The 8,840-nt window shown below is 46.4% G+C and overlaps 1 pseudogene; it reads left to right on the top strand.

Moving 5' to 3' along the window:
• The first annotated feature begins 5,999 nt into the window (after positions 1-5,999).
• LOC129656520 (WW domain-binding protein 11-like) lies at positions 6,000-8,009 on the top strand (annotated as a pseudogene).
• The last annotated feature ends 831 nt before the right edge of the window (positions 8,010-8,840 follow it).

Below are 8,840 nucleotides of genomic sequence, written 5' to 3'. Positions count from 1 at the left end.
CTTGTTATATATATGTTTCATAAATAAGTTTTTTAAGTTAAGTTATGGTCTTTACAGGGACCTTTGTAATCACTTTGTGTTTTATTTTTTGTGTAGGCACGTGGCTCTCAGTTTTTTACATACTGGCCAGTTTTGCCAGCACCACTTAAAAGATGGTCATTAATAGCCACTGCTAGCCTCTGGCCTCCATCCATTCTTTAATCTGCTTAGCTGTCTTTGAGTGAGCACTCATATTCTTTGACTGGGGAAGATTAAATCTTGTGGGAAAATTGCCCATGACAATTATTTGAGGTTATATATAATCTTTTCCACAATATTTTATTCTCCCACCCTGGAGCATGGAATTTTCCTCTCTCCCTCACAGCTCCTTTGTCCCTAGCTGTATTATTTTGTTGTGATTGGTAATGTGATTTGATTCTTAATTGTTTCTCTTCATTAAGGGAAATTTGGAAAAGAAACTTCTGCTGTATTTCTATCCCGGGACATTTTGCTTCATTAATTAAACATAATTTTGATGGTCCCACTGTTTCCTTTTTCCAACCTGCCTTCATTCTTTTCTTCTGATTATTGCTGTAGTTGACTCCAGAAAGGGTGTTGAGATTGCTTGAAGGATCTGTGGCCTCTCTTAAGATTTGATTAGTATGTGTATTTGTGGCTTTGTTCTATATTCTTGTTGAATTTGATCTATTTTCATCCGTGTATTGCCTGTAATATTCTAAATTTTTGGCCACTGGCCAGGACAGATTGTGCCTTGTTTTGGGAGGTGTTTCTACCCATGCATTCTAAGAGCTTTCAAAGTGACCTAAAGAATTCACCTGTGAAGACCAGCCTTTTTCTTTCAGGAGAGTTTCACCACAGTTGTGGGTCTCAGAGCTTGGTAATTTTTGTTACAGTTTCTGAATGTCTTTCATTCTTTGAGGTTGAACTTATTAAACTCATATCCTTTTCTCCTGAAGTTGTCATTTATGTCAAAATAGTCCTTATTCATTGTGATCTTATTGTTTCTGTAATCTTCAACTATAGTTTTGTTTATTTACTTTCTTCATTATTGTCTTTATTTTTTATTACCTTTAACTTTAAATCCTTTTCATTTCTTTCTTTGCTCTGAGCTTTTTTCTGATTATTGAGATTGCTTTATCTGTTGTTAGGGGCTTTTAGTTTCCCTTTACTCTATCACCTATGAATTTTTTGACTCCTCTTTTTTTTCCAGTAATCTTCATCATTGATTTTGGTGCTTCTTTTCTATACTTGATACCTTTGCTCACATGTTGGTCAAAAAGATCTTGATACACAATTTTATTAAATTTACTAAGTGACCCCCAAATTGACTTCTGGAAAAGTATGCACCTAATAATTATTCCCATTTGGATGTAATGTACTGAAGATACAATTTACATCCCAGCTTGTGTAAAGGGTTTTTCTGTTTTGATCTTTATTGGTGTAGGTGTTTCTTTTTGATTACTCCAGTTTCCCCTTTCTGTCTCTGTAGGTATATGCTTTTGAGTGCATATGTTAAGAATTTTCTTCTTCAACTGAAATGTCATTTAACTTGCAGCATCTTTTATTATTTTAAATTTGATATAACAATTTGCCACTCCACCTCTTTTGATTTTCATTGTGTGGGAAAATCTTTCCCTCCTCACTTTTTAATCTTTATATGTTTAGGTCTATACTGGTTTTTATATAGCAAATAGGGCTTGTGCTTCTTCAGCCAGTCCTACAAAGCTATTTCAAATCCTAAAAGATGATACTGTAAAAGTCCTGCACTCAATATGTCAGCAAATTTGGAAAACTCAGCAGTGGCCACAGGACTGGAAAAGGTCAGTTTTCATTCCAATCCCAAAGAAAGGCAATACCAAAGAATGCTCTAAGTACCGCAGAATTGCACTCATCTCACACGCTAGTAAAGTAATGCTCAAAATTCTCCAAGCCAGGCTTCAACAATATATGAACCATGAACTTCCAGATATTCAAGCTGGTTTTAGAAAAGGCAGAGGAACCAGAGATCAAATTGCCAACATCCGCTGGATCATAGAAAAAGCAAGAGAGTTCCAAAAAAACATCTATTTCTGCTTTATTGACTACGTCAACACCTTTGACTATGTGGATCACAATAAACTGTGGAAAATTCTGAAAGAGATGGGAATACCAGACCACCTGACCTGCCTCTTGAGAAATCTGTATGCAGGTCAGGAAGCATCAGTTAGAAGTGGACATGGAACAACAGACTGGTTCCAAATAGGAAAAAGAGTACATCAAGGCTGTATATTGTCACCGTGCTTATTTAACTAATATGCAGAGTACATCATGAGAAACGCCGAGCTGGATGAAGCTGAAGGTCTCTGTGTGACCTGGAGGGGCTCCCGGATGAGGCCAAATGCCTCCTCGTGGCTGCGGCCTGTGGGGGGCCCACTCACCCCACCCCCGAGGGACCCCGGTGTCTTTGGGAGGTGGCCTGGGGGAGGTGGGAGGCGGGATGGAAGAAGGAGCAGGTTCAGAGTTTAGACACAGAATGGGCATCTGAACTGTGCCGGTGGGGGGTTGGGGTAGGGGTGGGAGTGGAGGTGGGATTAGACCCTGGTGGGGGCGGGGCCCTGCGGACCCTTGTGTGCCCCCAGCTCCGCTCAGCGCCCCTTGCTGGGTGCGCCAAGGGCAGGAGGGGCTCACGGTGCCCCAGGAACCTTGGTTCCTCGCGCTCCACCCTCGGTCTGCGGGTCTGAGGGGCGACCTGCGGGGGAGGGCCAGCCCCCTCCCTGGGGACGTCGACCTCCTTCCCAAAGGCCACACCCCCGCAGGTGGCTCTGTCTGCCGTCTGCCTGCTCAGGGCTCCTTGGTGCCAAGGATGGTCACGGCGGCCAGAGTGGTCCTGGAGCCCTGGGTTGTCTGGCAGTGAACACACTGCGACCTCCCTCCTGAGTGCAGCACCACCATCAGCGCTATGGCCCGGCTCAGCTACCTGCTGGTCCTGCAGGGCCTGGGAGCTTTCCAACATCCCGGGAGCTGCATCCAACCTCGCCTGGCTCTCATTTGTCTGGAAGATGTAGCTTTAAACTTTCCCCAAACACAGAACTCCTGGGAAAGAATGTATAGCAAACGGTAGGACCTGGCCCCATGGAGACTTGCCTACCCTCGTGGAGACGCGCTTGCCCCATTGTAGACATGCCTGCCCTCCTATAGTCGCGTCTGACCCAGTGTAGACACACCTGCCCCGGTGTAGCCACGCCTGCCCCCGTGTAGACCGCCTGCCCCAGTGGAGATAAGCCTGCCCCACTGTAGACCCACTGGTTGGTTATCTCAGAGCTACACTCACATGGAGGCCGGCAGACTTGGCTCCAGTCTCCACAGGTACTTTCTTCCGCTTTGTAAAGAAAATTGATGTAGTATTTAGGACTAGGAGTAAATTTTTCTAAATTAAATTCAGATGTCCTTACCCATGAGGGGTGCTGTGAGTTCCAAAAGTTAACTTGGAGTGTTTAGTTTTAACACAGACCCTGGGAGGCTCACCCAGATGTCAGCGCAGGCTCTGCTGCCTCCCAGGGGCCCCACCCTGGCCACACAGCTGAGGCCCCGCAACGTGGCATCAGAAGGCCTGTTTGTTTACCCTGAGACCCTGTTGGATGCTTTCTTTCCAAGGTTTTGATTTTCAAATATAAAATAGAACTTCATAAATAATAGAGCCTGTTCCAACTGAGAACATATTTTCTGGCTCTGTCTAAGCATACTGGGCAATGCCAGGAGCCGCCTGGGAGGCAGATGGGCCTCTCCTGCAGGTGAATAACACCCGGCTAGGTCTGGCTGTGCCTCTGGCCCTCCCTCGCCAGGACTGTCGGCCCCTGTCTCCTGACTGAGTCTGCTGTGGGTGAGGGCAGGTGACCGGTGTGGACTCTGTCCATGGCAGGCTCCATGGTTGGGGGACCCTGGTGTCTGAGCGCAGGCCTCAGCCTGGACCTCCTGTCCCAGGGTTTCCAGGAGGCTGAGCTCTCACCCTCAGCTCGGTTTCCCGTAGGAACTGCACACCCCGGGAAGAATGTGAGACTGACCCAAGGGAAGCGGACCTGATGCATCACAGAAGCTTGTCTGCAGAGGGGCCAGGCTCCCTGAGGTGCCTCAAGGCCTCCAGCTAGGGTGGCACCACCATCCCAGAGGGTAGGGGAGACTCTGGACAACATCCATCTACCCTGCACTTTGGACACCTGAACTACCAACACCCTCAAGCACGTCAAGTCAAGGAGAGGTTGGGGCAGGGGTGGGGTGGGGGTATAACCGGCTGCAGAAAGCATCAGAGCAGAATTATCCAGAAGCCTCTGGCACAGTTATTAGAGCCAGTGGATGTATAGAGGTGTCTGGTCAGGAGCGGAGGGGGGTAGGCAGGTGAGTTGGTGAATAGATTGTTAGATGGCAGATGGTGCATGATGAGTGAGAGATGGATGATAGACAGTTTTCCTAAAACCCCATTTCCTTTGCTCCTTGATTTAGTAGCTAAATGTCATCATTGTGTTTCCCCCATTTGTGTGTCTGTGATCTTTTGAAGATCATTTTGAAGGCCTTAAAAGTCAAATACATATTTCAAGTGGACATTGTCAGAGAAAACACAAACCTCCTGAGTTCAGCTAGGAGCAAGGTGGGTGGCAGGTGGGTGAGTGGGTGTGTACACCAGAGAGCATCCACGAAGCTGTGAAGGTGGACACAGGCTGGCCATGGAGCCAGACTATGAATAAGACCTTAGGCATGGCCCTACACAGTGAGGCAAGGACCTGCAGTGTAGACCATTGTATAGAACATTATCCCCCACGGAGGCAGGGGCTTGGGGACCAGAGCTGCTCAGGTTCTACCCGGAACCAGGGGCTGAGGGGCATGGACTGATGTTCTCCTGGCCTGGCTGTCAGCCAGAATGCCAGCCATGATGGTAGCTGGAGACATGGATGGGAAGAAGTGTCCTGTGCAAATGCCCACATTTACTGAGAAGTGCTGAGTAATAGCTGAGATAGAGGAGCGAAAGGCAAAGAGGAAAGGAAAGATACACCCATCTGTATGCAGAGTTTCAAAGAATAGCAAGGAGAGAGAAAGCCTTCTTAAGTGAGCAATGCAAAGAAATAGAGGAAAACAATCGAATGGGAAAGACTAGAGATCTCTTCAAGAAAATTAGAGATACCAAGGGAACATTTCATGCAAAGATGGGCCCAAAAAAGGACAGAAATGATATGGATCTAACAGAAGCAGAAGTTATTAAGAAGAGGTGGCAAGAATACACAGAAGAACTGTACAAAAAAGGTCTTAATGACCCAAACAAACACGATGGTGTGGTCCCTCCCCTAGAGCCAGACCTCCGGGAGTGTGAAGCCAAGTGGGCCTTAGGAAGTATTACTACAAACAAAGCTAGTGGAGGTGATGGAATTCCAGCTGAGCTATTTCAAATCCTAAAAGATGATGCTCCAAAAGTGCTGCACTCAATATGCCAGCAAATTTAGAAAACTCAACAGTGGCCACAGGACTGGAAAATGTCAGTTTTCATTCCAATCCCAAAGAAGGGCAATGATAAAGAATGTTCAAACTACCACACAATTGTACTCATTTCACGTGCTAGCAAAGTAATGCTCAAAATCCTCCAAGCTAGGCTTCAACAGTATGTGAACCAAAAGGTTTCAGATGTACAAGCTGGATTTAGAAAAGGCAGAGGAGCCAGAGATCAAATTCCCAACATCCGTTGGACCATTCCCAGCAAGGGAATTCCAGAAAAATATCTGCTTTATTGACTACACTAAAGCCTTTGACTATGTGGATCATAACAAACTGTGGAAAATTCTTAAAGACATGAGAATACCAGACCACCTTACCTGCCTTCTGAGAAATCTGTATGCAGATCAAGAAGCAACAGTTAGGAGCTTTCAAGATGGAGGTGGTTGGGTGGTTGACCGAAAAGCAGAGGGCCCCTACGAAGTCAAACGGGCCGAGAATCATCCCCTCCCCCACTTCTCCCAGCCCCAGGAGCCCAGCAGGAGCCCAGCAGAAGCGTGAGTGTTTTAGGTTTTATTTTTTAAACAAGCAAGTAAATCAAACAACTTGTCAACATGGGGCGGAGATCCACGTCATCCACCAAAAGTGGAAAATTTATGAACCCTACAGACCAAGCCAGAAAAGAAGCTCGGAAAAGAGAATTAAAGAAGAACAAAAAACAGCGCATGATGGTACGAGCTGCAGTTTTAAAGATGAAGGATCCCAAACAAATTATCCGGGACATGGAAAAATTGGATGAAATGGAGTTTAACCCAGTGCAGCAGCCACAGTTAAATGAGAAAGTGCTGAAAGACAAGCGTAAAAAGCTACGTGAAACATTTGAATGTATTCTATGACTCTATCAGAAAGAGAATCCAGATTTTTACAAAGAATTGAGAAAGCTAGAAGTAGAATATGAACAGAAGAGGGCTCAACTTAGCCAATATTTTGATGCTGTCAAGAATGCCCAGCATGTGGAAGTGGAGAGTATTCCTCTGCCAGATATGCCGCATGCTCCTTCCAACATCTTGATCCAGGACATTCCACTTCCTGGGGCCCAGCCACCCTCCATCCTTAAGAAGACCTCAACCTATGGACCTCCAACTCGGGCAGTTTCTATACTTCCTCTTCTTGGACATGGTGTTCCACATTTGCCCCCTGGCAGGAAACCTTCAGGTCCTCCCCCAGGCCCACCTCCTCCTCAAGTCTTATAAATGTATGGCCGCAAAGTGGGCTTTGCCCTAGATATTCCCACTCATAGGCGAGATGAAGACATGTTATATAGTCCTGAACGTGCTCAGCGGGATCGCGACGATGACGTTTCTAGCGCCAGTGAAGAGGATGGCTATCCTGAAGACATGGGCCAGGATAAGCATGACGGCAGTACTGATGACAGCGAGGGTGACAGATGAGACGGAGAAAGTGAAGGGGTGAATTTGCGCACCGTGATGACGCTGAGAGAGACAACAATGAAGAAAAAATCAGGTCTGAGTGTACGATTTGCAGATATGCCTGGAAAATCTAGGAAGAAGAAGAAGGAGTCGACTCCTCTCCAAGCCATGATGCTTCTGATGACAGGTCAGGAAATCCCTGAGGAGGGACGAGAAGTCGAGGAATTTTCAGAGGATGATGATGAAGATTCCGATGATTCCGAAGCAGAAAAGCAATCACAGAAACAGCATAAGGAGGAATCTTTCTCTCATGGCACGTCTGCAGCTTCCCAGCAGCAAGCCCCTCCACAGTCTGTTCCTCCATCTCAGATACAAGCACCCCCCATGCCAGGACCACCTCCACTTGGACTGCCACCTGCTCCACCTTTACAGCCACCTGGACCACCTACAGGCCTGCCTCCTGGACCACCTCCAGGAGCTCCTCCGTTCCTGAGAGTGCCTTGAATGCCAGGACTCTGAGGGCCTCTGCCCCGCCTTTTACCTCCAAGTCCACCCCCAGGTCTGCCTCCTGGCCCTCCTCCTCGGGGACCCCCACAACCGCTACCTCCCACTGCACCTCCAGGTATCCCTCCACCCCGTCCTGGCATGATGCGCCCACCTCTGGTGCCTCCTCTTGGACTTGCCCCACCAGGGCTCTTCCCACCAGCTCCCTTACCCAACCCGGGGGTTCTAAGTGCTCCGCCCGACTTGATCCAGTTACCCAAGGCAGATGACACAAGCGCAGCCACCATCGAGAAGAAAGCCACAGCAACCATCAGAGCCAAGCCACAGATCACTAACCCCAAGGCAGAGATCACACGATTCATGCCAACCGCACTGCGGGTGCGTCGGGAGAATAAAGGGGCTGCTGCTGCTCAGAGAAAGTCGGAGGATGGTTCTGCCGTGCCTCTTGCCAAAACAGCACCCAAATCTGGCCCATCTGTTCCCGTGTCGGTGCAGACTAACGACGATGTCTTTGAGGCTTTCATGAAGAGATGGAAGGGCTGCTGTGGCGGCTTCGGATGCTGGTTCAGGCTTCTGTTCACATCAGTGGCTCATGGAGAAAGAGGCTCTTACTCAGCTTAGGTGGAAGAGTTGCTTTCACTGCCAGGGTATTTTTTATTTTATTTCCAGGAATATCTTAAAGTTTAGCCTTGTTCAGAATTTACTACATATAAAAGAGAGGATATTTCATGCAAAATACATTGGTTATTGAGGCAGTGCTGCTAATAACATCCATCCCCTTTCATACCACCATTTTCATGAGATTTATTCCCCTACTCCAATTCCTTGGAAACTTGTGATCAAGGGGAACTTTGTTATTTGTTTTGGCTCTCTTATTGTGTGCTGTGGGCACTGGAGTAGAGATTTCTGGAAAAGCCAGTTTATTTCACCCCCATCTTGCCTTTCATGTTTGAGTTATTTTTAATATTTTCTTGTAAATATTTTGTAATATTGTAGTGAAATGGATCACAATGTCATTTCCTAATACAGAGCGATATATGTAGGATGAAAATGTACAATTCTTTGATTAAAATTCCCACTGATCTAAACTTTGAGTGTTCCATGGAATAAATAAACAAATGTTCTACACTAAAAAAAAAAAAAGAAGAAGAAGAAGAAGCAACAGTTAGAACCAGACATGGAGCATTGAACTGGTTCCAAATTGGAAACGAGTATGTCAAGGCTGTATATTGTCACCTTGCTTATTTAACTTATACGCAGAGTGCATCATGCGAAATGCCGGACTAGATGAAGCACAAGCTGAAATCAAGATTTCTGGTAGAAATATAAATAATCTTAGATATGCAGATGACCACCACAATAATGGCAGAAATTGAAGAGGAGCTGAAGAGCCTCTTGATGAAAGTGAGAGAGGAGAGTGAAAAAGTTGGCTTGAAACTCAACATTCAGAAA

The sequence above is a fragment of the Bubalus kerabau genome, chromosome 6, assembly GCF_029407905.1.
Source record: "Bubalus kerabau isolate K-KA32 ecotype Philippines breed swamp buffalo chromosome 6, PCC_UOA_SB_1v2, whole genome shotgun sequence".
Taxonomy (NCBI): domain Eukaryota; kingdom Metazoa; phylum Chordata; class Mammalia; order Artiodactyla; family Bovidae; genus Bubalus; species Bubalus kerabau.
Note: the sequence above shows the minus strand (reverse complement) of the source record. Positions and strands in the feature narration are given on the sequence as shown.